General features: G+C 39.2%; 1 protein-coding gene and 1 long non-coding RNA gene across 2 annotated transcripts in view; both read right to left on the reverse strand.

Annotated features, from left to right (window-relative positions):
- Positions 1 to 16031, reverse strand: part of C26H3orf49 (chromosome 26 C3orf49 homolog) — a 46299-nt gene extending 30268 nt beyond the window's left edge. The window contains exons 1-2 of the mRNA XM_070455740.1: positions 14079 to 16031; positions 3081 to 3356 (exon numbers count right to left, since the gene is read on the reverse strand). The gene's annotated coding sequence lies outside the window, so the exon portion shown is untranslated. The remainder of the gene's footprint in view (positions 1 to 3080; positions 3357 to 14078) is intronic.
- A 68-nt stretch (positions 16032 to 16099) lies between these two features.
- LOC110133261 (uncharacterized) lies at positions 16100 to 20449 on the reverse strand. Its single transcript, XR_002312734.2, has 4 exons — positions 19805 to 20449; positions 19583 to 19635; positions 19072 to 19187; positions 16100 to 16840 (listed from the first exon to the last, which is right to left on the reverse strand). It is a non-coding gene; the product is annotated as an uncharacterized lncRNA (long non-coding RNA).
- Between the last annotated feature and the right edge of the window lie 2943 nt (positions 20450 to 23392).

Genomic DNA, 23392 nt, shown 5'->3' on the forward strand with positions numbered 1-23392 from the left:
TTATGGTTTAGGGCAGAGACTGTCAATGCCTGGTGGTTTTATGTGCAACTACATTCACAAATAAAGCCATGGAGATAATCAGGTCAATTATATCCACAATTCAGGTTCTGGATATACCTATTGACTCAATTATAAGGACACTGCAGGTGGAGATGATTCAAAACTGGGTTGTCTGGGCAATTGCTTCCTTTCTGGGACATTCCACTGTGTGCATGCAGGTCCGGCCTAATCCTTACATAACTTTTGACAAAAGATGCCAAGCATTTTAGTTCATTCTAGGGGATTTTGGCTACACATATTGTTGACAGACACTGCTACAACTTCCTGGCAGAATTAATTTCAAATGCTATTTGAAAATGCTAAGTCTGGTCCTCAGGGTTGATAACAGCCCCAAGAATGCATTTATGTAGTAGAGGTATTCTCTAGGTATAGAGAGCGTGGGAGGGGGAAGAAACTGTGGATTTAGACCCTAGAAGCTTGGATTTAAGTCCCAACTTTACTGCTCTAAGCCCTTTACCATACTTGCTTCTATGTTTCAGCTATAAAGTTGGGAAAAGGATATCTGCACTGTTTTCTCTCATACTGCTTTCTCTCATACTGTAACGGACTTAAAAAGCAGCTTTTACATTGTGAAATATCTTGCAAATGACAGGATTTATATTTTAATATTAATTTTTGATGCCATATAGACTGGTTATGGCAATCCACTGCAGTGTTCTTGCCTGGAAAATCCCAGGGACAGAGAATCCTGGTGGGCTACAATCCGTGGGATCACAAAGAGTCAGACACGACTGAAGCGACTAAACCACCACCACGACCAGACTGGTTAAGACATCATTTGGCTTTATCGTTTTTAGCTAATGGGTCGACAGACAAGAATATCACGGCGCTGCACTTTCCTAGTGGTCCAGTGGTTCAGTCTCTGAGCTTCTACTGTAGGAGGCACGTGATTCCTGGTTGGGGGACTAAAATCCTTGGAGCACCGAGGGGGAAAAAAAAAGAATGTCATGGCCTTCAAGTTTTAATGTTGTATTACTTTTCCAAATTGGTGAAAAATTAGAGATTTTCCATATTGATGCTGTACTTTCAACATTTACAATGTACTAGTGATACTACTGGGTCTTTATCCAAGGTGACTTGACTTTTATAAAGTTGTCTTTAAACAATGGATGGCCACTTGTATCTGAGGCCTTGTCCATGTGGATTTTTAAGGTATTGAACACACACAAGTAATTATATGAATGAACACTGCTATTGTCAAGCTCCCCTCCACACATTGTCTTTTCTTCCTCCTCAGAGCACAATACTACATCCAGGATGGGACTGGAAAGGTCACGGCTTCCTGTACAACATGCAATTAAGCCACCTAATCATGCATACTGCTCCAAATCAACATGTTCAAGATTATAGTCTTGAATCCAGCACTGAGCAACTCCAACCACATGGGTATCAGATATCATATCACAATTGCTTCCTTGCTGTTCTCTATGACAGCTCACCCACCATGTTGACATTTTTAGGGTGGAAAACACATCACAGTTCCAATAGAGTTTAGCTGTGACTTTAATATGCAACCACAATGACTTACTAGCCAATTAATGCACGTAATTCATGTCAAAGGAAAGACTCCCAAAGGCTTGCTCATAGAGATTAAATGTTTCTGGTCCTGGCCCTATACTTTTCTCAGAAGGGAACTGGTTCCTGGGCCATATTTGGAAGTCCCATGAAATGTTCTTTGTGAATTTTACCAAACATGGAATGACATTTCAGTGTTGATACCGGCTGTGGAAACTTACATTTAGATCCACTCCTACATACATCCTTCTAACACAGGAGATCAGACCAGATGTGTTATTCAAGTATTCATGATTGGGCAACAGCTTTCTTTTGTATTTGACTTCACGGTGATTCAGAGAAAAACTGGTTGCAATCTGGGAAAGAGCTCGCCACTGTTTTGGGGTCTGATGTAGGATGATGATAATAAAGACATGAATAACTGTTAAGGGACTTCCCTGGTGGTCCAGTGGCTAAGAATTCGCCTGCCAGTGCCGGGTGTATGTGTTCAGTTCCTCGTCCAGGAAAGCCTCACATGCCATGGAGCACCTAAACACACGTGCCACAACTGCTGAGCAACTAGAGAGTCGCTCCGCTCGCCACAGCCAGGGAAAGCCTGTGGACAGCAACGTGGACCCAGCACAGCCAAAAATAAAAGAAGTAAATACATTTTAAAAATTATGCTTAGAAAAACAACTGTTTTTATTGGATGATAGGCACACACCTTCTATCATTGACTCCCTATGTTAATTACTGAAGTAGAAGCTATTGCCTACAATGATATTAAGTAATGGATCAATAAACTAACGTATTATGCCTTTAATTTACAGATAAAGCCCATTAGGCTACTAGGATTAAGCAATTTGCTTAAAAAACAATTAGTGTACTTGAAATTCATACTCATGTTCCTTTTGCTCTAAAGCCAGGGTATTTCTTCTCTTACAACCCAAACCTGACCAAAGTGTATTCCCTAAAACACAAGTCCCACCAGATGCTCCAAGAGAAACATAAAATATTCTATGATTAAATGATTTGGGGAAATGATGTTTGCTTATCTCTTCTGAATTCACAACACCCAGCATATTAAATTCCCTTAGGAGTTCTCTAATAGAGAGATGTTTGTTTAATCAGATTTGTAATAATTGTTTGTTCATAGCACTTTTATATGAAATATAACACCTGTTAACATTTCATGTAATGAATAACTAGTATGCCACAGGGTAGAAAGATTATATTAGCTTCTGCTGTTAGATTGATAAAACTGGGCATATATCTCTGGGGTTGTTACAATGATGAAAGATGAAATTCCAGATGAAGTCCTGGCCCATAATAAATAATATAACAAAGATTGATTTTATCCTTATCTAGCCCAGTAATTTCCATGACTAAGATTTTTCATGCTTGACCATGAATGTTACTATATATGTTCAAAGATCCCAGAAACTCTGGTTCATGTGTTATTCTTAGAGAAATAAAAAGTTAAACTTCTTATCCTGAACAAGCTGAAAATCAAAGACTTCACTTACCATGAGGACAAACCAGTCCTCCGAAATCCAGACAGACTGGTAAATCCAGAGAGTCACAGCCAAGTTCTGCTTACTTGAAGCAGAAACTGCTAGAGGTGTAAGCAGGTATAAAGGTGTACTGTGGTAATTTTGATGAACTGCTGGAGGCTGAATGTGAAGTACTTTGAGACAAAGTGCTGGGTGCCACAGTCTTAGGGGATCCCATATTTTCATAGTTTTTACCACCAGGAACTCACAGGTTTTCACAGTGAAGATTCCAAAAAGATTGCCATGTGTCTTGGGGAGAGTGAGAGAAAGAAGAGAATCTTTGTGAAACAAACCCAGAACTTTCTCCTAACAAGGCTTACACTCTTGGGGAGAAGACTTTTTCTAAACCTTACCTCATCTGGGATACAGCCACCTACACGCATGCCCCTATGTAAATCATATTCAAGGTTCAGAAACCTAAAGACAAAATCTTGAGAGATGCCTAGGGAAAAAACCATCATATCTATAGAGGAACAAGGACAAGAAATAAAGCAGGCTTCTCGTTAGAAACCAGGCAAACAAAAAAGAGAGCAGAATAATTTTAAAAGTTGAAAGAAAAATGTCAAGAAGTCTGCATTCATTGAAATTATCCTTCCAAAACTAGGGAGGAATGAAGACTTTTTCAGCCTAACACAAATTGAGGAAATGAATCACCAGCATACCTGACCTGCAAGAGATGTTAAAGTTCATCAGCAAGAGGGTAAATACAGTAGGTAAAAATGCAGATCTGCATCCAGAAAGGAAAAGCACAAGAGAAGAAACACTTAAATGTAAAGTAATTTTTATTTTTAATTGACACAAAAAATAATTTTATTTAATAGTAACAATGTAGTAGAAGATTACAGTATATTGTTAAGTGAAATGAATATCAGTAATATCACAAGTAGGAAAAGAGAAGAATTGGGACTATTCTATTATACACTATACTGTTACTGCCATACTCTCTAAAAAACAACATAGTGTTATTTGAAGCTACATTTAGATTAGTCAAAAATGTACACTGAAAATTCTGAGGCAACAACAAAAAAATTGAGAAGAAATAAAACTGATATGCTACTAGAGGACACAAAATGGAATTATATAAAATATTCAACTCAATTAAAGAGGGGAAAAAAGGACAGCTGCAATGAACAGAAAATAGTTACAAATGCGGGAGATATTAATTCAACTAAAACAAATGGTCTGAATGCATCAATCCAAAGACACAGATTGTCAGAGTAGGTTAAAAAAAAGGCCCAGCTACTAATATATGATGTCTGCAAGAAACATACTTTAAATATAAAAACTCAAAAATATGCTAAAAGTAAAAGGAATAGAAAAAATATACCATGTTGACATCAATCCCTGTAAAGCTCGAGTGAAAAAAGTGAAAGTGTTAGTTGCCCAGCTGTGTCTGACTCTTTGTGAACACATGGACTGTAGCCCACAGGCTCCCCTGTCCATGGAGTTATCCAGGCAAGAATACTGGAGTGGGTTGCCATTCCCTCCTCCAGGGAATCTTCCTGATTCAGGGTTTGAACTCAGGTCTCCTGCGATGCAGGTAGATTCTTTACCATTTGAGCCACTAGGAAAGCTGGAGCAGCGATATTAATTTCAAACAGAAAATGGGGAGTAGGCATCTATGGAATGTCCATAAAGGGCAACTCAGCCATATTTAGGGTTTGTCTAGAGATGATTAAAAAAAAAATGACTGCAGATAGAAGATCCCCCTTCTTCTCCACCCCACAGTAATGAGATCCCTGGGTGACTCTTCACCTCAGAGTTCTTTCCAATGCTTTCCTGGGTTTCAGGTCTACCCCAACTCTCCATGTCATCCCACACAAATTACCACTTCTCCACCATCTACCTTAACTTTCCTTGTTCCATGGTGATGGGACTAATGGTGGTAAGGGGGTTGCACGTGGCTTTCTCTATTGTTAATACACTGAAAGGCAGTTTTAGACATCTGTGTAGAGTATATCAATTTAATTCTGCCTTAAGAATCCTACTTTCTAGGACAGTGTAGATGCCTCTGACTGTCATGAATAAGAAGTGTGTGGGGGAGGAAGAGTTATCTTGTTCAACATGTATTCTGTCTTTTCCTTTCTTCAAGAACTTACTTCCTCATAGTTTTCAAAGTAGCATGTTATGCCTTGTCTATCAAAACAGTTGATTAGCACCTTGTAAAAAATATGTCCTGGCTTTGAGGACAAGCAACCACAGGACTGTGGGAGAGATGAGTGAAGGGTTAAGGGTGAGAAGGATGAAAGATAAAATGGGATTATTTTCATGACATAAGGTTTAATCACTCTGTGTGAATGTAAAATATATCATTCAAGGTATGCCAGTGGTGAATGGGATTGATTCCTTAATTTCTCTTTCTGATTTTTCATTGTTAGTATATAGAAATGCAAGTGATTTCTGTGTATTGGGTTTGTATCATACAATTTTGTTAAATTTACTGATTAACTCTAGTAATTTTCTGATATTATCTTTAGGGTTTTATATGTACAGTATTATGTCATCTGCAAACAGTGAGAGCTTTATTTCTTCTTTTCCGAACTGGATTCCTTTTATTTCTTTTTCTTCTCTGATTGCTGTAGCTAAGAATTCTAGAACTATGTTGAATAATAGTGGTGAAAGTGGACACCCTTGTCTTGTTCCTGATCTTAGGGGGAATGCTTTCAGTTTCTCACCATTGAGAATAATATTTGCTGTAGGCTTATCATATATGGCCTTTACTATGTTCAGGTAGGTTCCTTCTATGCCCACTTTTTGAAGAGTTTTAATCATAAATGGTGTTGAATTTTGTCAAAGGCTTTTCCTGCATCTATTGAGATTATTTTATGGTTTTTATCTTTCAATTTGTTAATATGGTATATCACATTGATTGATTTGCGTATATTGAAGAATCCTTGCATTCCTAGAATAAACCCAACTGGATCATGGGCTATGAGATTTTTAATGTGTTGCTGAATTCTGCTTGCTAAAATTTTGTTGTGCCCATTCACCATTGCAATAAAAAGAATTAAATATCTAGGAATAAACTTACCCAAGGAGACAAAAGAACTGTACACAGAAAATTATAAGACACTGATGAAATAAATTAAAGATGACATAAACAGATGGAGAGATATTCATGTTCCTGGGTAAGAAGAATCAATATTGCAAAAATGACTGTATTACTAAACAAAATATACAGATTCAATGTGATCCCTATCACATTACCAGTGGCATTTTTCACAGAACTAGAACAAAAATTTTCACAATTCATATGGAAACACAAAAGACCCCAAATAGCCAAAGCAGTCTTGAACAAGAAGAATGGAGCTGGAGGAATCAAGCTTCCTGACTTTAGACTATACTGCAAAGCTACAGTCATCAAGACAGTATGGTACTGGCACAAAAACAGAAATACAGACCAGTGGAACAAGATAGAAAGCCCAGAAATAAACCCATGCATCTATGGGTAGCTTATTTTTGACAAAGGAGGCAAGAATATACAATGGGGCAAAGACAGCCTCTTCAATAAATGGTGCTGGGAAAACTGGACAGCTCCATGTAAAAGGCATGCCAAAGTTAATAACAACTCTTAGAATACAGATCTTAAATACATACTGTCATTTCATGAGTAAACTTTTATTTTCTTTTGGGCATTATGTAATAGAATAAGGAAAGGATCAGCTAACATAAACCAGCATTCTGATAACTTGGTGGGAAGATTTTTTTTTTTTTAATTCCAATAAAGAATAATTTCTGGATGTTTCATGGTAACCCTTGAAAGATAAAATATATACCATTTAATGACAAATAGAAGTCTGTTTCTATGGTTTTGTTATTCTTCCCTCTTTGATAAAACACGTGCAATGAACCATTGTAAGCCACAGATTTTATCTGGAAATAAACAATATTTTCCATTCAGTCAAGTATATTGACTGAAAGCTGATGATGATCAAATTTTTATGATATATATTTAGATATTCTAAGAGGCATAATTAGTGATCAAATTATCAAAAGATTCAACAATTATACTGCAGTCAAGTTTATAATTATGGACCTGAGGATTTTAATTATATACTCCTATTTTATAACTCAGCTGTAAAAACAAACATTCAAGAGGAGGAAAAGATGAGCCTATTGAGTGAGAAACCAGAATATGTAAATTTTTCTCTATAATTTGGGGTGGCAATTCTGCTTTTAATGGCCTGTTTTTAAGTATAATTATTTTAGGGGAAAGGCCCATGTTTCCTTTGAATGGCAACCACACTTTCAATTTTTTAAGTTTCATGTGTGTGGAAGGAGGGCATACATCAAATAGATAGGTTAGGTCCTAAGGGGAGGAAAAGGGTGGCTGTCATTTTGGAAGCTGGAGGAACTCTAAAACCTGCATGGTTCTTGTCAAAAGGTTGGGGAGGGGACACCATGCCAGGAGCCAGCACCCGAGAATCTCTAATTTATGGCTATTTACAGAAAAAAAAGCTGCCATACTGAAATCCAACAAACAAGATAAAACAACAACAACAAAAAGCCCTCCTGCTGTTTATATATGAAAAGTTAACCAGAAATTAATATCACTTTATCTGGATAGTGGCTATCCTATACAGATCTCTACCCAAATTCATTAAAATGAAAATCCTTTTGCACCCAGCAGAAAAACTAACTTTTTCTGGCTGCTCAAAGTCAATTATTAATAAGACAGCAAGGGAATGATGGACTTTTGCATAACTGGTTCGTGGTAGTTTGGATGTATCAGTACTCATATTACCTGCATTTCTGTCTTTCTTTTTTTTTCATTTATTTTTATTAGTTGGAGGCTAGTTACTTTACAATATTGTAGTGTGTCTTTCTTTTACATAAACAGGCAGTGGCTGTTCTTGATTCATGAGGACTCTCAAAATTTTGCAGGATAACTTGACAAATTCATTTTATTGCTTTAAAATTTTCATTTCATTGTGCAAGAACACTTAATATGAGATCTACTCTCTTATTGGACTTTTAAGTGTACAATATAATATCGTTAACTATAAACACAAGGGTGTATAGCACCTCTCTAGAACTAATCTTGTATGACTGAAGTTTTAAAACCGTGGAGTAAAAATTCTTCATTTTTCCCTCCTGCCCATCCCTGGTAACCACCACCCCGCTCTCTGCTTTTATGAGTTTGATTAGATACCCAACAGGAATCATGCAGTATTTTCCCTTCTGTGACTGGCCAACTTCACTTAGCATCATGCCTATGTTGTTGTATACTACCAGATTTTCTACTTTTAAAAGATTAAATGATTTTCCTTTACATGTATATAGCACATTTTCTTTATCTGTCAGTGGACATCTAGCTTATTTCTATATCTCAGCTATGGTGAATAATTCTGCAGTTTGAGAGTGATGATATCTCTTTGATATCTTGATTTCAATTTTACAGATTCAGTGGAATCACTATCAAACTCTCAATGGTGCTTTTTATAAAAATGGAAAAAAATAATTCTAAAATTTCATATGGAACCACAAAAGACCAGGAATTGCCAAACAATCTTGAGAAAGAAGAATGAAGCTAGAAGTATCTCACTTCCTCATTTCAAAATTCTTTACAAAGAAAATTAATATGGTACTGCATAAACATCTATGTGTAGACCAATAAAATAGAGTAGACAGCCCAGAAGTAAATCTATTCACAGATAGTCAACTGATATTCAACAGGAGTACCAACAATACACAATAGGAAAGAAAAGCTTCCTTAACAAATGATACTGGGAAAAAATGAAATTGGACTCTTACAACATACACAAAAATCAACTCAAAACCAATTAAAGACTTGAATGTAAGAACTGAAATGGTAAAACTCCTACAAGAGAACATAGTAGAAAGGTTTCATGACATTGATCTTAGCAATGATTTCATAGATGTGACACCAAAAACATAAGCAACAAAAGCAAAAATAGACAATGAGGACTACATCAAGCTATCAATAAAAATCTTCCACACAGCAAAGGAAACAATCAAAGTGAAAAGGCAGCCTATGGAATGGGAGAAAATATTTGCAAACTACATATCTAATAAGTGGTTAATCTCCAAAATATATATGGAGCTTCTACAACTCAATAGCAAAAACTCCCTGATAATGCAATTTAAAAATGGGCTAAGTACTTGAACAGACATCTCTCCAAAAAAGACACACAAATAGCCAAAAGATGTTTAATAAAATGCTCAATGTCACCAATTATCAGGGAAATGCAAATCAAAATCATAATCAATTATCACCTAATAATAGTCAGGGTAGTTATTATTAAAACAAAACACCAAAGACAACAAGTGCTGGCAAGGATGTAGAGAAACTGAAAACCTTGTACACGGTTGATGGGAATGCACAATGACATGGTCATTATGTGAAATAGTACAGGAGTTCCTCAAAAAATTAAAAGCAAACTACCATATGATTTAGCAATCTCATTTCAGGGTATATATCCAAAAGATTTATTTCTGAGTTGGCCTAATGACCCGGTCTTTAATCCTAACTTAAAATTCACCTCTTTGTGACACCAAGAGAGAGGGGGAAAACAATTAACTCCTACATTATGACATTCTGTCACGCTCTTGTATATGATGAAATATTTAGTTTAGGCATAGACTAAATAAATTTGAGAGTCAAGGCAATTATCTGGGTTATTCAAGCTAAAGAGTAATTTTACTTATATAATTGGGGGAAAAGTGATTTTAAGAAAAGTTTTAATTACCTAGAAAAGAGTCTGTAGTTCTCCACATGAAGGACAGATATTTGGAGAAAACCACCATCATATTTTTAATAAATATTCCTTGGGAGTACTTACTTTGTAATTATACCACTTGCACCATCCTCCAGAAGATGGCATGCAAGTTTTGTTTTGTTTTGTTTTTGGCATGCAAGTTTTTAACATACTTTAGCCAGTAGTTTTGGTTTTGCTAAATGATCTTGTAACAAGCAATAACAATGAATCACATCACAGAATAAGCTTTTTTTTTTTGCCTTACAAATTGCAAATATAAACATTCAAACAATGTTTTCTATAACTAAAGACCATTCCCTTTCAAAGATATGCATGAATAGAAATCAATATCTTAAGTCTATGGGCTTCCCTGGTGGCTCAGTGGTAAAGAACCTGTCTGCCGATGTGGGAATTGCGGGTTCAGTCCCTGGGTTGGGAAGCTCCTCCGGAGAAGGAAATGGCAACCCACTCGAGTATTCTTACCTGGGAAATCCCATGGACCTCTGGAGGGCTACATCCCATGGAGGCACAAACAGTCGAACACAACTGAAACACCTTAGCATGGAGCATATATAAACGGCAAACGAAGTTTTGACTGTGACTAGCCTAATCAAAGTTCACGCTGTATTGAATGTTCAAGACAAGACAAAACAAACAAAAGTGTTCTGCTATTCATGTTTGAAAAACACATGTTTATGAGAGTAAGAAAGGAATTATGAATAAAATATTTCATTTTTGGAGACTTTATTTGATTATTTTAAAGTATGCCTTAAAACAGTTCCTGGGACAACTGGGACTTCCCAGCATGTTGATTTATCTGAATATTACTGTGGTTCTTTACCTTTGTGGAAATAATATGGTCACTTGGGATGCTTTAATAAAAAACAGATGCCAGGCTCCCTCCTCAGATTAAATTAGAATCTCTGGAGGTGGGATCTAGGAATCAGCATTTTTTAAAAACCTACCCAGGCATTCCAGTAATACTTCAGATATCAAAGTTCTCTGACAGTACCTACTGTGGAGGGACTTCCCTGCTGGTTCAGTGGCTAAGACTCTGTACTCCCAATATAGGGGGCCTGGGTTTGATCCCCGGTCAGGGAACTAGACCCCCCAAGGGGCAACTAAAGGTTCACATGCCACAACTAAAACTCCTGCACCACAGATGAGACTGGGTACAGCAAATGAAATAAAAATTAATCATATTTTTTAAAGTAATCAAAACCATTAAAAACATTTTTTAAAAAAAAATAACTACTGTAATTGCATTCTCATTTGCTTGTGGCAGGCATCACTAATCAAATATGGCACTTTTCCAACCGGAGTTCACAGTCTTAAAAATGCTCTGGGAAGCTCTTGCCAATCAATTCAGAGTTGATATGAATCCTACTTGATATCAGTTATCAAAGGATATGGGACAGAGTGAGCTGTTCCGTGGAAGGCAATGGGTTTCTTAATGTGGTAACTAACTCCACTGTCTAGCGTGAGTCAGCCAAACAGCTGTTTTCAGCTACTTGTAACAAAGGACATTTCAGAGACTGTAGGGGATAATACGCATACACTTCCCATATCTCCTTGGAAACCTTGTACCTCTTCTGCCTGATGCTCCGCAGCTCCTATCAGCTTCAATGTGCTTCTGCTTCCTTCCACACGAGGAGGGCTATCCTTGGACTTTTCTTGCACTTCAAAAGGCCGGAAGCGCCTGGAAATTTCCATCTCCCTGGGGTAGTCCTTAACCACAGAACGAGGGAGAGAGAGAGCAGGAAAGCCCCATCTCCCTTTCTTGGAGAGGGTAAAGCTCAGAGGTGTGAGGTCCCTTCGGCAGCTCCCCCCGGGCATCAGGCTGAGACTGCCTCTGTGGGCTTTGGAGGGAGCAATTTGCTTGGCTTCCTCGCCTTCTCTCCTCTGTTTCCCTCACTTCCACCTTAGTTTTCCTGGAGTACTTAGTTAATAAATCTCTGGCTCAGAAATTTTCGCTACTGGATCAGTTTCTGGGGAATCCCTGCAACAGAGGCTGAAACCTAAGACCTCTAGGCTCTAGGAGCAGCTCTACAGACCAGGCTTTGCATCACGCAGAGCAGCCCATCTGGTGGAAACATGTGAGTTTGTGTGGTAACAAACTCTGCTTTCTGGCACGAGTCAACCCAACAACTGTTTTCAGCTGCTGTAACAAGGGAAGATTTAGAGACAAATATGAGATTATAATCCTAAAGGAAATCAACCCTGAATATTCATTGGAAGGACTGATGCTGAAGCTGAAGCTCCAATACTTCGGCCACCTGATGCGAAAAGCCAACTCATTGGAAAAAGACCCTGATGCTGGAAAAGATTGAGGGCAGGGGGAGAAGGGGGTGACAGAGGATGAGACGGTTGGATGGCATCATGGACTCAATGGACGTGAGTTTGAGGAAACTCTGGGAGATAATGAAGGACAGGGGTGTTGTCTGGCATGATACAGTTCATGGGGCTGCAAAGAGTCGGACATGACTTAGCAACTAGACAGCAACAACGAGATAATATCCCTGATCTTCCCAGATCCCCTTGGAAAACTTTATACCTTTCAGTCCATGAAAAATGTGGGACCTGAATAGACTAGTGATGTGTGAGAAGAGGTTGGGTGTGCTTGCTATATCAATAGATCTCAGATGTGCTGCACAGTGAAGTTATCCGAAGAGTTTTGTATAATATAGATGCCAAGGTGACACCCCTAGTTATCGTAATTTCATTAGTCTGGGATGTGGTCTGGACGTTGGCGTGTTTCAACCTCCCCAAGTGAATCTACTCTACAGCCTAAAAAAACCAGCTTCAGAGTACCGAAAATTCCCTCTGGTCAGCCTACTTTAAATTCACATTTCCATGGCTGATTCATGTCAGTGTATGACAAAACCCACTACAATATTGTAAAGTAATTAGCCTCCAACTAATAAAAAAAAAATTCACATTTCCAGGCCTCCCTGCCCCAAGTATTCTGAAACAAGTACGTCTGTGTATTTAACAAACAATTATGGAAATTTCATCTGTATATAAAAGTAGAAAGAACAGTGTAATGAATACTCACTGAATCTCTGCTTCAATAATTGACTCATGGATGGAGATTCTTAATGTGTAGGTGGTCTCAAATCCACAGGTTGAGAAACATCGCAGATTGGTTGTAAAGTTAGCTTTTCAGATGCTGTGACTGCTACCAGGTATATAATAAACACCTGGCTAAGTCCACTGGGAATGTCTGAGTTGGTCAGGGATGGCAAATCAGTTTCAACTTGCATACCCTCTCTGATGGCTAAGAAGGATTCTGAGGCAGTCTAGGTTCAGCCGGCAAAGATACTATGATCAGCACTTGACTAAAGGTCTTTAATCTTTAGCTAGCCACTGAGACAGTGTATTATACATGGTTAATAAAGCTTTATTTTAGAAAGAATGAGGGCGCTAACTGCCCAGTATAACTGTATAGGTAGCAAACTATGCCCATTTTTTATAGGGTGAATGTAGCAGAATGCTCTAATAGGATTAAAATGCAGGGTTATCCCAGGTGACTAGTGGTTAAGAACCCACCTGCCAATGCAGGAGACATAAGAGACTTGGGTTTGATCCCTGGGTTGGGAAGATCCCCTGGAGGAGGACATGGCAACCCACTCCAGTATTCTTGCCTGGAGAATCCCATGGGCAGAGGAACCTGGTGGGCTACAGCCCATAGGGTTGCAAAGAGTTGGACACAACTGAAGCAACTAACACACATACTAACATAATTAATGTTTAGTCTAGATCCGTGTTTATAGTTTGAAAATACTTTCCTGAAAATGTATCTCTCCTATAAAAAGGTTTCACAGGTGATCTGTGATTAGCCAGGATTTGTGCTTTAAGAACATCGAGAATGTCTTGTTATGTAAAAAAAAACTTATCACAGATCATACTTGTGTACACATTTCCCTCAAGAAAGTATCATCTTAGGACAAACTACCAAATTAGTCTTTCAGTAAAGAGCTCAGATTCTAATGTCAGATAGCCTAGGTGGATGTTTAGGCTTTACTATGTTCTGGCTTCGTGACCTTTGGCAAATCTCAACCTCTCTGTGCCTCAGTTGATTTGTAATGAGGTTAATAATAGGATCTACCTCAGGGTGATTCTGAAGATTAGATAAGGTCATACATCTAAAGGCCTTAGAACAGTGCTTGACAGATAGTATTCAGTAATAGATAATGTTAAATTCTTCTTAGATAATAAACTCTTTGAGCTTTTCTTTTATCTTTCTGCCTACCTTGATTGTCTATCCCTGCTCATCCTCCTCCTGTTAGATCTTCCAGTGTTTTTCTGGGCTTCATCTTAGTCTTCCCTTGCCCTCTGCTCCTTTCCCTCCCCTATTTCCCTTTAAACAGTAACACTGAGTTGTTGCCATTCAGTTGCTAAGTCGTGTCCAGCTCTTTGTGACCCCAAGGACTTCAGCATGCCAGGCTTCCCTGTCCTTCACTGTCTCTCAGAGCTGGCTCAAACTCAGGTTCACTGAGTCGATGATGCCATCCCAGCATCTCACCCTCTGTTGCCCCCTTCTCCTGCCCGGAATCTATCCAACCTCAGGGTCTTTTCCAAAGAGGTGGTGGCTCTTCATATCAGGTGGCCAAAGCACTGGAGCTTCAGCTTCAGCTTCAGCATCAGTCCTTCCAATGAATATTCAGGGTTGATTTCCTTTAGGATGGACTGGTTGGATCGTTTTGCCCTCCAAGGGACTTTCAAGTCTTCTCCGGCACCACAGTTTGAAAGCATCAATTCTTCAGGGTTCATCTTTCTTCATGGTCCAACTCTAGTGTCACTGTATCTTCATCTGTGTAAACACTCTAAATCCCTACCCTAAATATTTAAAAACAAGTTTATAATTTTTTTTTAAAAGATTTTGTTGTTGTTGTGGACCTATTTTAAAGTCTTTATTGAATTTTTTACCATACTGTTTACATACTATTTCATGTTTTGGTTTTTTGGCCACAATGCATGTGGGATCTAAGGTCCCTGACCAGGGATAGAAAGTGCAATCCCTGCATTGGAAGGCAAAGTGTTAAGCACTGGACCACCAGGGAAATCTCAATGGGAGCCAGGCAGTATAACATGATGCTCTGAAGTCAGAAAGATGTGGGCTTGAGGTTCAGGTTAACCATGGATTAGTTATGTGTTCGTGGATCATTTCCTTGACATTTGTACACCTCAGCTTCCACATCTGTAAGATGGGGCTGAGCAGAGTACGAATCTCTTAGCATCGTTTTAAGGATTAAATGAGACAGTCCAGGGAAAAAGGCTAAGCACAGAATCTGAGTCAGAGTAGAGGGTAGCCATCACTGTTCTTTCCATGAACACGGAGAAATCCAGAAGAACCCTGTCACTGCTCTTGAAACATAGAAGCCCTAATTTTCCTTGCTGGGTTTGGCCTGCAGTCTGGGCTCTGACATTTCTGATTCCCAAGCATCTCTGAAAGCAAATAGCCATGAACAAGACTTTCAGAGAAGAGAATAAAGTGGATTTGGAAGCTAAGTCCATCCAGAAAGACATAAAACTCCCCTTGCCACACTTCCCCCTGTGAGCTGTTGAAATAATTCTCAACTTAGGAGTGAAGCTACCATTGTTATTCTTTACTAGTTGATGGTGTTATTACAGATAAAATGGGGAGAAATGAATCTAAGTTGCCTGGTCCCACAGAGAGTTAATTTCTCATCCCTTGGACTGCCTTCCTGTTCTGGGAGCATTCACTTAGGTGGTTTTCCCAGTGATGGCCCTGGCTGCCTAGCAACCATCAGCTCCAACCTTCTCTGAACAGCGGCAGGAGTTGTTCATATCAGTGCCATCAATTTTTTTTAAAGACTATCTCATTTTATGAAAAATTAAACCTCATAAAAATGCAGCTTCCCAATATATGTTGTTCCCAAACAGTGGTTGACAACTCTAATACAGAAACTGAATTGAGAACTGCAAATTCTTGAGTGGTTAGGCACATAAATGTAGGTGTCTTTTAAAAAATCTTATTTTTTTTAATATATAACCAGTGCTTTTGAGCACCCTCGTGTATTAAACCACCAGCCATCCTTCGTCCTCCCACCATGAAATGGGCATCATTATTCCTGTTTGCCCTAAAAGTAGATAGGTGATGGATTCTTCTGCAGTTCCTGAATGCTAATTTCTACAACATTGTTCTACAGCAAAGGCAGAACTCAATTCTATCTTATTTATATGTGTAGAAATGGATGGTATGAATTTAAATTAATCAGAACACTGTGATGCATCAGAAAATCAATAAATTAAAAGGTCACAAATTTCTCCAAATGATTTTTAGGCTGCTTTGCAATCCTTCTGGGTTTAATCTTCTCTATTAAATTATCTCCAGGTCTACACAATTATTAAGCCAGTAGTGCTCAGTTTAATTAACTCCTGATATTAATCCTCCCATGAATGATTTGCCTGAGCTTTTTCTAATAATTTCTTACCTATTCCAGATACGCAAATCTCACCTACCCTCTTTGGCAAAGCAAACAAAACAACAACAACCAAAACCCCCCAAGCCCAAGCAAGCTGTCTTAGTGATGCAGTGTGGTAAGTAAAAAAGCATTATGAAAAGCTCAGCTCTTAGACTGGAGACACACCACTTGAATTTTCTAATCTTCAGTGTTCCTATCTGTGAAATGGGGAATAATATCAGTAACCTATGGCAGAGTTGTTATGATCATTAAAACACAATGCATTGGAAGCATTTAACAGAAAACTAGAAGGTAATATAGATGAAAGTCAAGGAAAAAAAGACAACTTAAAGTATTGCTTGTACCTGTGTGTTGTGTGCTTAGTCGCTCAGTCATGTTTGACTCTTTGTGACCTCAAGGACTGTAGCTGCCAGGCTCTTCTGTCCATGGAATTCTCCAGGTGAGAATACTGGAGTGGGAGGCCATTCCCTTCTCCAGGGGGTCTCTCTGACCCAGGGATTGAACCTGGGTCTCCTGCAGGCAGATTCTTTACTGTCTGAGCCACCAGAAAAGCTCCTGGTAGTACCTACACACATAAAATTAGATGAATAGACATCTCAATATTCCTGTTTTCCCCCTCCACAGCTCCCTGTCTTCTCAGTCCTCCCTGAAAAACGTGTACCGCCAGCATCACCAAGTCAACAGAAAACAGTCTGTCAGGTTCTCATTAAACAATCAGTACTCTTCTCTAAATGTAAGTCCTTTTCATTTAACTTTAACTTTCATTAGAGTGTTGTGAGACATATGTGCTCAGATAACATACTGAATATAACAGATTAGGAAAATCCATTTTTAATATATAAGGGCAAACGAACTGGCTTGAAGTTGGTTAAATGGAGTACAATTTCATCAGCATCGTCATAGGCAGGCATGAGCATGTTCACATGTGGTGGGTGGGAGGGGGGTGGCCCAGAGTACAGAGAGATTTCAAGACTGGTTCTTGGAGGTGTATGTCATCTGGTTATTTCAATGTCTCTGCAATATTTTGCTTTCTCTTCCTGTCCAATAAACAGTACTTCCTTCCCCTAGAGGGCTCTGGCTTCACAAACGACAGCATCGGAATAATTTCTACATCAGCACCTTTGGATTTTGAGAGTGAAGCTAGAAAGTAAATACTGCTAGTGGCTTTTCATTTACTCAAAATGTCTACCCTTCGGTCCATAGTTTCCTTTTCCAGAGGATTTCACCCCATCTGGCTTCAATGTGCTCCCAAATGAATGTGCTTTTGGCACTGCCTTAGATATGAAATCATCATCTAAACTGTAATTGCACAGTTATTGGTTTAGGTACTAGCTGTGGCTATTAGGGCCCTTCTCTTCATCATCCACTTTCTTCAAAGCCAGGCATCAGGGTGATTTCAGTGATGGTGTTTGTGACCTGTCGTAGAAGGCGGTGGGGACTTCTCCCTGGATGACTGGGGCACAGAATTCATTCCCAATGTAATCCAGCAACTCTGAAAAGTTAATGGACTGACATTTTCTCCTGATTTCCTCCACATTTGCTGTAGGGGGTCGGTTCACAGCTCTTATTTCTATTTTTATAATGGTTTTTATGACCACCCTTTTCACTCTTATGTTCTGCGTCAAAGTGCTTTACAGGGAAATGAAATAGACCTTTAAACCATTCTAGTCAGCTTGCTCCTGAATCTCATAAGGACATTCTTCATGATTATGAAAGTTGAAGATGCAATATATCCTGGGTCAGCATCTTCAGTAAAATAGATTGAGGATTCAAAAATGGCATGTCACTGTCCCATACACACACACACACACACACACACACACACACACACACACACATATATATATACACACAAATGAACTTAAAAAACAGAAAGAGATTCACAGACTTGGGTGCCAGGGGGTGAGGTGGGAGGAGAGATGGTTAGGGAATTTGGGATCAACAAGCACACACTGCTATATTTAAAATGGATAACCAGCAAGGACCCACTGTATTGCACAGGGAACTCTGCTCAATGTTATGTGTCAGCCTGGATGGGAGAAGGGTTTGGAGGAGAATGGTTACATGTATATGTACGGCTGAGTCCCTCTGCCGTCCACCTGAAACTATCACAGCATTGTTAATTGGCTATACTCCAATATAAAAAAAAAAAGTTTAAAAATGGGATGTAACTGAAGTCAGCAGGAGCATGCTCCTAAATCTGTATTTATCATTATTTGGGAGGTAGAAATTGCCAGAATCTTTAAACTCTCAAAATCCTCTGTCCCCATGTTTAACTGATCACATAAATAGTTTTGGAATAATCTTCTTTGTATTTGGAATAATATTTGTTCTTTGGAATAATCTTCTTTGTATTTGTCAGTCAGTTTTCCATATTGAAAAGTCAGTGTTTAAAGGCAAGAGCCCATACCCATAGTTCTGTTTGCTCTACCACACTAAGGAATTCCCTTCAATTTTTTATTATTGATGGGAATTAACAGACTTCTCTAAATTCCTACCTGTCCTTTCAACAGATTAGACTAATTTGATTCTTAACCATTGCCAACTGTTAAAATAACTGGTTTGACTGACATTTTAACTAAATGAATCAATTGTTTTCACTGGTCAGCTAAAGCAAAACAAATTCTATTTCTGTGAAAGCCTGTCAGTTACTATAAAATCTTAGCTGTTTTTCCTGTGGCTACCCTTTCAGTTTCTCACTTGTTATTAAAAAGTGGTTGATCCTGGAGGACTGTTTACTGCTGGGAATCTAAAGATTTTCCTCATCAATGTCAACAATAAGGACCTCATTCTTACCTGCAGATAAGGAAATAAAATGTTTTCTTTTAAACTGGTCTTGAAAATTGAATATAAAATGCAGTCTCTGAAATTCATTAGTGAAATTTCCATTAGAATGAAATAGCTTTTCCTTTCTTTCTCCCATGAGGAGGAAAAGAAAAAAGAAAAAAAAGTCAGATGTAAGCAATCTCTTAAGTTTGCAAAGAAAAGGCTTTCTTAACAACTGAAAGCAAAGTAGTTTTTTAAAGCATAAAACATATTGAAATTGCAATAGAATTAGGTATTAATGCAATATATTCTTAATATCTGATGGGCTGAATTCTCCCTTATTGCTCTCAAGGAAAATTCTGGTGATAATTATCACCAAGAAGTTTATAAAACCATAATGAAGGGACAGCATTTCTAAAAAACTAGTGCTTACACTAGGGAGCTAAGAGCTCAGTGGTTTAGCATAGTCTCTAGAGCCAGATAGCCTTGGGGTCAAATCCTTTCTTAGACACCTTGGTATTTACTTCTGAAAGTTACTTACTTTCTTAAAATCTGTTTCCACGTCTGTAAAATGGTACCTACTTCCTGGGACTCCTGTGAGGAATAAATGAGGAAACACAAGGAAAGTGCTTAGCATTGAGTCTAAACTCTAGGCAAGTATTCAATAAATGGGCTAACTCCAAAGTCCATGCTTTCCACTCTCATCATACTACTTCTAGCCTCAACCCCTCTACCACCAGAACAAGTGGAAAACAACACACACCAAACCATTGCCACTCTGATAGTCTTCTCTTTTAAATCAAGATCTTTCAACTTGGAGAATGCTATTTTGTGTGTTTCCTCTGCAAATTCAAGTCTGCACAATGAAGTCAACATCACACTGGATGAGGAAATTCCAACTGGGAAAACGGTTGCCAGGCAGCCAAAGATTACTTGGGTAACTTAACCTTTGAACTAGATTGAAGGAATGCATACTTTGCAGTTGACAAAGGTAGGTTGAGAGTGTTCTCAAATTCTCTCCTTTATTTTCTACTATTATCATTTGTATTATGTCTCCTTTGCAAGACTGAATTCCTTGAGGGTAGATATCTGATTGTCTGCATTTTCAGAACACCTAAAGAAGCACATGGTAGATAGTAATGTCAGGGAGTGTATGCTCCTCGGTTCTTTGTCTCATCACAACAAAGATTTGGAGTGATGGACATTAAAGCCCCCTAGGCAGGTCACAGCTCTCGGGTCTTGGGCAGACTGTGTTATAGCTCTCAGGTCTCGAATGGACCGTGTTATAGCTCTTAGACAAATCAGTGTTACAGCGCAGTGTTACAGCTCTACTTTATTTAGAAGATAGCAGGAAAATCCATCTTCCAGGCGTGAGGGCACATGGATCCAAAGACACAAAGAAAAGAGGGCCCCATCGCGTGGGGGCAGGGTGGGGCGGAGGGAGGGAGAGAGGGAGGGAGAGAGAGAGAGCCCTTTGGCTCCTCTTTTTATATGTTTTTTTCTTCCCCCTGGGCCTGGGCTGAGGCAGGAGCGTTGTTTGACCTGAAGTCCTCACTCCGGTCCTCAGACCTTCCTCTGCTCTATTTTCACGGGCTTTTCCCTTCCTGTCTTTTATCCACCACCATTTTGGACTCCTTTTCCCCTAGTGGCTCAGAGGTTAAAGCGCCTGGCTGCAATGTGGGAGACCTGGGTTCGAGCCCTGGGTCGGGAAGATTTCCTGGAGAAGGAAATGGCAACCAACTCCAGTATTCTTGCCTGGAGAATCCCATGGACGGAGGAGGCTGGTGGGCTACAGTCCATGGGGTCGCAAAGAGTCAGACATGACTGAGCGACTTCACTTTCACTTTCAACATTAATATGCATCTCTTGCATAACTTTTGGTAAAACCTTGTCTTTTGTCCACTTGTGAGCTAAGTTGTGGGTCTTAATGGCTGCTACAGAAGGATAGCTCTCCACTCTTTTGATCTTCTAGCACATCTTTCTAGGCCTAAATCACTTCTCTCTCTGCTCCATGTTCACATTTTTGTGAGAGAGAATCTCTTTGGACTATCTAGAATCCATCACTCCCTTCTTGCCCAATCATGTTGGGGGTAGATCAGGTTACGTGGAATATAAGACTTCTTGGGGGGCTGAACAGACAACAAAGGTGGTCTCTAGCACATCTGCAAGCTTAAGCCATTGTAGCAGATGCTGTCTGTGTCTTTTCCGGCCTTAACATTTTTGTGGCCTGACTTGCAGCTGCCAGGATCTGCATTTCTTTGCTTGAGGGATTATTTGGGGTCTACCCTTTTCCTCCTCTGCAAAGAGCAGGTTAGAAATGTTCGAAAAACACTACCTATCCCCACAAGCTTTCAACAAATGACCAAAGAGAACTGATGTACAAATATTTCAGCTTTTTGCCCTTGGAGACACAATTCTTTCTTTCTTTCTTTTTGTCCTGATGTGGACCATTTTTAAAGTTTTATTGAATGTTACAATATTGCTGCTATTTTATGTTTTGGTTTATTGGTCATGAGCCATGTGGGATTGGCTTTCCCCCCAGGGATCAAACCCACACTTCTAGCATTGGAAGGTGAAGTCTTAACCACTGGACCACCAGGGAAGTCCCTGGAGGGAAAATTTTGAGTGCATGCTTCTCACTGGCTTCCAGAGGTCCCCAGTGGTATTAAACTGTAAGTTGCCCACAGTGGTAACCTGCTCGGTAATGACTGTACTTTTTTTATTTGCAGCCTTTCCTTTCCTGTCTCACTTCTCCCATCCCCCAGTGCTCCAGATCTGTTCCCACATAAACTACTTGCACTCAAATTCTCATCTTGGGTTCTATTCCTGGGGGCACTCCAATCAGGGCAGGCACCATACCCTCCAACCTGAATTTCTGCATAGATATCTTAACTGGGCTTCTGCTGAGCAGAGCCACTACAGTGAATTTGTTTAAAAGTCAAGCTGGGGACTTCCCTGGCGGTCCAGTGGTTAAGATGCTGGACATCCCCTACAGGGGGTGCAGGTTCAATCCCTGGTCAGGAAGGTTCCACTTGCTATGCAGCACAGCCAAAAATAAAAAAAAAAAAAAAGGAAAAAGAAAAAGTCAAACCAGATCTATATAAAATTATCCTGTAATTTTCCTTTGCCCTTGGAATGCAATCCAGACTTCTGATCTCATCCCCAAGACTTTGCTTTCTCTGGCCCCTGCCTCTCCCTCCAACCTCATCCTGTTCCTTGTCTTCCTTTGTCTATTACACCACCGCCAAATGACTAAGGCCACATGACCAACTGCCTTTGGATCTCTGGCCTTGCATTTTTCAGGACCTCACCCTTAGACATTATTTTTAATCACATCACAGTTTTCACTTCCTTGTTGTTGTTCTGTCGCTAAGTTGTGTCCTACTCTTTTTCATTTCCTTATGAAAGTCTGTTTGAAATTCTTTTCTTGTTTATGCTTGCTTACTGTTGGCCTCTCAGCCCAGATTGTAAATTCTATAAAGGAAGGAATTTAATTGTGGCTCATCCAGTATTCAAGACAGTTTCCAACCCATAGTTGGCATTCCACATATACTTGTTCAAATGGAATGAATGGATGGATGGACTGGGTGGAAGGAAGTCTGATAAGTTATGATCGCCTTACTGTGATTTCATGTATGATGTTCTCTCTGCTGGGAATGATCTCCATTTGCCATCCTTTCCTTATCTGACACATCCTTCAAGGTCTAAAATAAGGACCACCCCTTCTAGAAAATCTTTCCTGTTCCCCTAAGCCAAAAACAATTTTGTTTTGCTACTTACTAGTAGAATAATGAGGGTATTTTAGTGATAAACAATTACACACTATGTCTACATTTTGAATCAGCTTCTTAATTCTAATGAATGGGGCATAATTCATACTTTATTTTTTATATCATTATGTAATAAAGTAATTTTGAAAATGACACACAGGCCAGTTTGCAGCAAGATGTGCTGTTTTGTTGCAGAGCGGGGAACAGTGGTTACCACCTCTTGCCTTGTTGTGGAGAGAGCTGAATTCGCACGTGGTCAGTCCTCCAGTTAAAGCTTGTGACGGATATTGGCGGTGTGTGGCCATTCTGGTGACTGTCTATATCTATGGCATGAGTGACAATGCACCTTTTTATGATCAGTATCTGATTAGGTGAGCTGAGATGACGGATGGCTGAGGTAAGAATTTCAAGTGAGTGGAGAGCAGAGGTATTGCTGTTTATTGGTTCAACCAGACCCATGGTTGATCATCACGTTGATGCTTATTGAGTCTCATATTCTGGTTCTGAGAAATGACTTGTTGAAATCCAGGTTTTCTGGATCTGACAGTAAATTGTTAAAAGCTTAAGTTCTAGAGTCACAG

Source organism: Odocoileus virginianus, chromosome 26 (assembly GCF_023699985.2).
Source record: "Odocoileus virginianus isolate 20LAN1187 ecotype Illinois chromosome 26, Ovbor_1.2, whole genome shotgun sequence".
Taxonomy (NCBI): Eukaryota; Metazoa; Chordata; class Mammalia; order Artiodactyla; family Cervidae; genus Odocoileus; species Odocoileus virginianus.